This window comes from Sorex araneus, chromosome 4 (genome assembly GCF_027595985.1).
Source record: "Sorex araneus isolate mSorAra2 chromosome 4, mSorAra2.pri, whole genome shotgun sequence".
Classification (NCBI taxonomy): Eukaryota; Metazoa; Chordata; class Mammalia; order Eulipotyphla; family Soricidae; genus Sorex; species Sorex araneus.
In genome coordinates, this window is record NC_073305.1 from 134,725,480 (window position 1) to 134,731,479 (window position 6,000).

Below are 6,000 nucleotides of genomic sequence, written 5' to 3' on the forward strand. Positions count from 1 at the left end.
CACTGCTGGGGGGTGGTCCCCAAGCCCAAAGCAAACACCAAGCAACCAAACAAAATAACTTTGGCTTTCCCAGTCAGGGAGGGGGACCTCTTCCCCTAGATGCCTGGTGGGTAACTCCATGAGAAGGGGGTTTTCATCCTAGTGTGTCCCCACAATAGTATTGTTGCATTTTTTTGTCAAAATCATTTTTATTCTTCCATCTTCACTTTTTTCACTATTTTTAAATAGTTTGAGATAATACATGCACATAATTCAAAAATTAGAAAATATATACGTCCATACTGGAATTGGCTTTCTGCCCATCTGTGACCTCCACAACCTCCTTCCTCCCCACCTCAGAATGTCTCCATAATGCCTTGTGCATGCACAAGCAACAAAACTAGTCTTTATTCCCCCTCTTCTATGGAACAAAGTCTATTTACATCTTGTTTAATACCTTGCTTTCTTGATGATTTTCTCACACAGGGAATGAGACAATTTGTATAGCTGCATAGTATCCAATCATATTACCATAATCTGGTCTGTCCTAAATCTCTCTCACAAAACCAGACACAGGATTATTTCTAAGTGTTTGGATTATCTGCAGCCCTGTGGTGGTAATGGCCTTAAAGATAGATCTTTCATGCTATGCATGCTATTAGTGCCCATGCATGGAATTACTGAGCCAATCTGTCTAATAAATATGCTTGCTTGTACCTTTGATGGGTCCATTGACCCTCAGGGAGCCAGTTCACACCATTACCAATATATGAGAACCCCTGTTTTCTACCAGCCTCTATTTTTATTTGTGTGTCTGCAGGGTTGTGTTTGGGGCCCACACTCGGTGCTCAGGGCCCACACCTGGCTCTGTTCACTCCTGGTGTTGCTCAGAACATCCTGTGCAGTTCCAGGCATAAAGTGGCTCAGCTGCAGATAAGGCAAGTACCTTAATCCCGGTTCTGTCTCTTGGCGTCTGTTAATAATATTCTGAAAATTAAATTGCAAATCTGTTTCTTCCACCCCCCCTCTAAGCTTTGTAACTTTAAGCCTTTCTCTAATGGAATGAGGGCTGGTAAGGGTGGGGGCATAAGGGAGAGAGTTAGCGGGTAGACCGAAGGCCTGGCAGCTGTGAGGAAGAAAGAAGGAGCTCTGGGCGCCCGCCATGGACCGCCCCTGTGCTGGTACTCGGAGGAGTCAGGCTGCCAACCTGTCCATCCGGTCTGGCCACCGGCTCCACCCCTCACGCCACCAGCCTGGACCGCCCAACCTTGGGTCAGCAGCTGTGCCCTCACAGCTGCGCTCCCTCACCTCCCAGAATTCCAGAGGGGAGCTGTCACCCCAAGGAAACAAGTCTGGTCTCTTTGGCACTAAACCACACACCTAGACCTATTCATAGCCCGATTGCACAAGCAGCTGGAGGCCAGCCGGCTGGGCAGGGAGGTTGCTGTGCCTGACCAGCTGGGGCCCGGGGCAAACCCTGCAGCTTTCTGAGTAGCCGGGCAAGGCTTCCTGGGGCTTCACTCAAGGGTCTGGTTGGCTTCTCCCAAGTCGGGGTGGTGGGAGGGGGGAGACTTGTGTTTATACAGGAAAAGCTCTACTACCCTCCCACCTTGCAGCCGACATGGGCTGAGAGGGATGTCAGAAAGACTGAGCAGAGCCAGGAGTTCCAAAGACGCCTTTGATGTCTCTGGGGAGCCCTGTGGCAGAAGGAACGGAATCTGGGGCTGGATTTAAACCCAGTCCTGCCTTTCCCTAGATGAAGGAGGATGCACATTCCACGGCTCAGTCTTCCTGTGCATGGAATGGGAACCCACTGCACTACCGTTCTGAAGATCAAGAAAGTGGGTGCCCAGGAAGGGTCCACCCCAGCCCACCCCAGCCCCGCAGCTTGTGTACAACCGTTGCTTGAGGAAGGGCCCTCCTCTCTCTTCCCCACTTCCTGGCCCACCGGCATGGGGAGGGGAGTGTGTTATCATATAAAAACACAAAACCAGACGTGACGAATGAACAAGCCCCAGCCGTATAATTAAATTGTATGGTGGTTAGGGCTAAAAGGCAGCCCATTTGTAAGGTTTTTCTCTTCTCCCTCCCTTTGATGTGCTTTGGGATCCGTGGGCAGTGGCTGCATTCCTGGCCCTGTCCTCCCTGCTGTGGGCAACAGAACAATGGTTCCTCTCATGGGCCACTCAAACACTGTGGCCAGAGAGCATTGGAAGTGTCACTTTTCAGGGCTGGAGAGATAGGATTTGGGGTGCTTGCCCTGCACACAGCCGCCCCAGTTAAAGCCCCAGCACTACATTATGGTCCCCTGAATCCTGCCAAGAATGATCCCTGAGCACAGAGTCAGGAGTAAGCCCTGACCACAGCTGGGTGTGGCCCAATACCCCCCCAATTATAATAATAATAATAAAGGCTGAAAAAACAGCCATGTGTGAGGGTGTGGTGACTAGTTGTAAGGCCCAGGTAGAGGAAGTGAGGGTGTAGACTGAGGGTGTAACAGAGGCCTGTGAACTGGTCCTCACTAACTTTAGGTGTCTGTCTGTTTCCTGGGGTTCATATTAAAACTTCACTTTACCATACTTACGAGGAGTAGAGGTTATATAGACAAAGGTGGGTAAAAAGTCTTTGTCTCAACAGCTGCTTATTAAGGGTCTGCAATATGTCAGCACTGTGTTAGAGTTAGTGCTTAGATGCAGAATATCAAAAGAGGAAAGGAAGGGGCTGGAGAGATAGTATAGCAGGCAAGATGTTTGCCTTGCATGCAGCTTACCCTAGTTTGATTCTTGGTCCCCACCCACTGCCAGGAGTCACTCCTGAGCACAGAGCCAGGACCAGCACCATGGGGTGTAACCACCCACCCACCCCAAAAAAGAGAGAAAATGGGCAAATTTTTCTGCCTATGTAGCCTCAGATTAAGTTACTTAATTCCCTGCACCTCTTTTCTTATTACTAAAATAGAAATAATCCTAATAATCTACCTCACCATGCTCTGTTTCATACTGTGAAACATCCTTTCATAGTATGCTCTCATTGAATATCTCTGAAGGTTTTTGGAAATGGCAACTTGAAGCAAAGCAACATATAATAAAACCAAGTTCTCTAATAAGGTCATTGTGTTCCATATCCACTGGCACTTCTTTCTTCTAGTCAACTTTATTACCAAACTATTTGGAGTGAGGCTGGAGAGATAGTACAGGGTTAAGGTGCTTGTCTTACACATAGCCAACCTGGGTTCAATCCTTGAGACCACATATGGCCCCACCCAAAGCACCGCCAGGAATGACACTGAGCCAGGAATAGTTCCTGAGCACCATGGGCTATGGCTCAACACCCCCTGTCCCACCCCCTAAAAACACTTGAAGTAAAATGACAGTATTTGTGAATCTGCTGTTGCTGGTATAGTGAGTGGCTGATAAGCAGTTCTATTTATTAATATGTTGGGTTGCTCCATGAATCATAGATTAGAGCCTTTGTAATCAGGCTTCTAAAACCTAGGCACGGTGCCCTATCTAAATACAGAAGACAGCATGGTTTTCAAAACGTGGCCCTTGGATCCTGGGTCTCTCCAGATTCCAGGGGTCCCTTCCAGCTGTGCTGAACTGGGGCTTGAAGCACACAGACTTTTGAAATACCATCTTCCCTGGTTCTAAGGTTCACTAAAGTCTGGTCAACTCTGGAGGTAAGACATAAAAGTATGCCTTGGCTCAGAGGCCCCCTCTGAAAATACCCGCACCTCAGTTCCTAGAACTGGGAATAGTATGTTAGGTCCAGCAGAGACAGAAGGAGGAATTCAGGCACTGGAGAATGGAACCAGGGGAGTCTCTGCTCTTGTCACCACAAAAGGCTCAGGCGGGGCCAGACCTGGACTGTGTCTGATTCTTCCTGGCTTTGGTGACAAGATGGGCCACAATGGGAAAGTGAGGGGGGCAGTGTGTGAAAGGAGAAAAGACAAGGGAACAGTCTCACGTCCCCTCAGAAGGAGCACAGCCTTGAGCCTATCTCCTCGAGAGACCCATTTCAGACTCCCCCGCCGCCTAAGAGTCTTGCAGTAACAGGCTTGGGCATCTCACACGCCCAGATTTGTGGCAGTCTGTGATGTAAAACAGTGACCAGAAGCCGCATGCTGGACGCAGCTGATCCCTGAGGAGTGCCCTTGGCTGCAGGGAGTCAGCTGCCCCTTCAAGACCTGTTCTCATGGCCTGTCAGCTACTTGTTCCTTCTAATGATGTTCTGGTGCTCAGACAGACCAGCTGTGGTGCAAGACACGGTCCTTCGGGGCTCACAGAGTCTAGGGCCTGCCCAAGGGCCAACTCATCACCAATTCAGAGGGGATGAAGGCCCTGAATATGGTCCCACTGGTTCTTCTCAGAACCCTGAGGCAGGACCCCTTGCCAAGAGAGGGCCTCTTCTCCATACACGCATTCTTGGGGTCCACAGCCAAGCAAGATTCCCAGGATTCCAGCTCCCCAGCCACTTCCTACTCCGCACCCCAACACCCCCTCACACACACACCACTCCTTCAGTTCCCAGTCTCCTTGGCTCTGCCATCTGCCTCCCTCCCCTCCTCAGCCCTACTTTGACAAGGGGTGACAGGCAACGTGCATTTCCTCCTGATTTTCTCATAAATATTTTCAAAATGTAGACAATTTGAAGGAATGGTGACACACATCCAGATTCAACAATTCCTTTATTGGTTTTGGGGAGCCCATCAGTGATTCTCTGCCAACCAGGGCTGTTGGTCCTTTGCAAGGGCCAGAGGATGTGCTGCTGCTGAGGGCCTGTGGGGTTGGGGAAAACTTAGCCTCCTCACTAATACTGGAGACCCCCAGGGCTACACCTGGCAGTGCTTGGGGGGTGCCAGAGCTGAACCCAGCAAGGTTTGAGGGACCATGTGATATCACTGATTGAACCCGGATTGAGAAAATACCAGGCATGTGCCCTAATTGCTTTTCTCCCAGCTCCTCAGTAATTCTGTATTGGGGCCACATCTGGAGGTGCTGGAGGTGGGGTAACTACTTACTTGGTGCTCAAGGACTATACAGTGTCGGCATTGGGACCCAGGCATCTCATGTTCAGAACATGCACTGGGCCATCAAGCTCTCTGACCCAATTCACTGATTCTCCATAATTCCATCTTTGCGTTCTCTCTCACATATAGACAGAGGTATGTAGGTAGTGTTTGTAGTTGCCAAATATTTTTTAAAGTTTAACCATGAAATCACTTCAACTCTGAGTAATTGAGCTCCATCTTTCAAGTCTCCTACTGTCCCCACAAGCAAGCAAAGTAAAGATAGTATCAGCTCCATCTTGCACATGAACAAATTTGAAGGGAGGGGCCAGAACGATAGTACAGCAGGTAGGGCACTTGCTTTTCACACAGTCAACAGGATCAATTCTCGGCACCCTATATGATCTCCTGACCTCCACCAGGAGTGATCCCTGAGTGCAGAACCAGGAGTAAGCCCCGAGCACTGCCCATGTGGCCCCAAACAAATAAATAAAACAAAACAGCAACAACAAAAAAGAATCTGAAGGAAAGAATTTGCACTACTAAAACATGAAATGACTATTACAGAAAGAAAATTAAAGCAATCACCCATGGTGCAGAGCTTGGATCCAGCAAGCTGACTCTCCAACCATGGTCAGTGCTGGACCCAAGCTCTGCACCTTATTCACAGCTCTCTTCTGGGAGTGGTTCTGAGCACAGAATCATGTCATTCCCCATGGACATGCACATTCTTTCTGTGCAAAAACTCCGATAGAGACAAAATTTCATATTCCCCCTCCCACCGCTCTCCCCTGAAGATCAAAGTTACTGCTTCCCAAGAGGTTGGGTAAATGCCGTGAGGCCAGGTTCCCGGAAAAGATGCTGAAGACTGGAGCCCAGAGGCACAGATCATTAAGGCTGACAAGCCCAAGGCCTCTGGGATGCAGGTAAGTCCTCAGCGCATCTTTAGTGTGTCTCTGACTGCCCTCCTGCCCTCATTGCTACCAAGCAGGGAACAAGCAAATTGTCCCCAT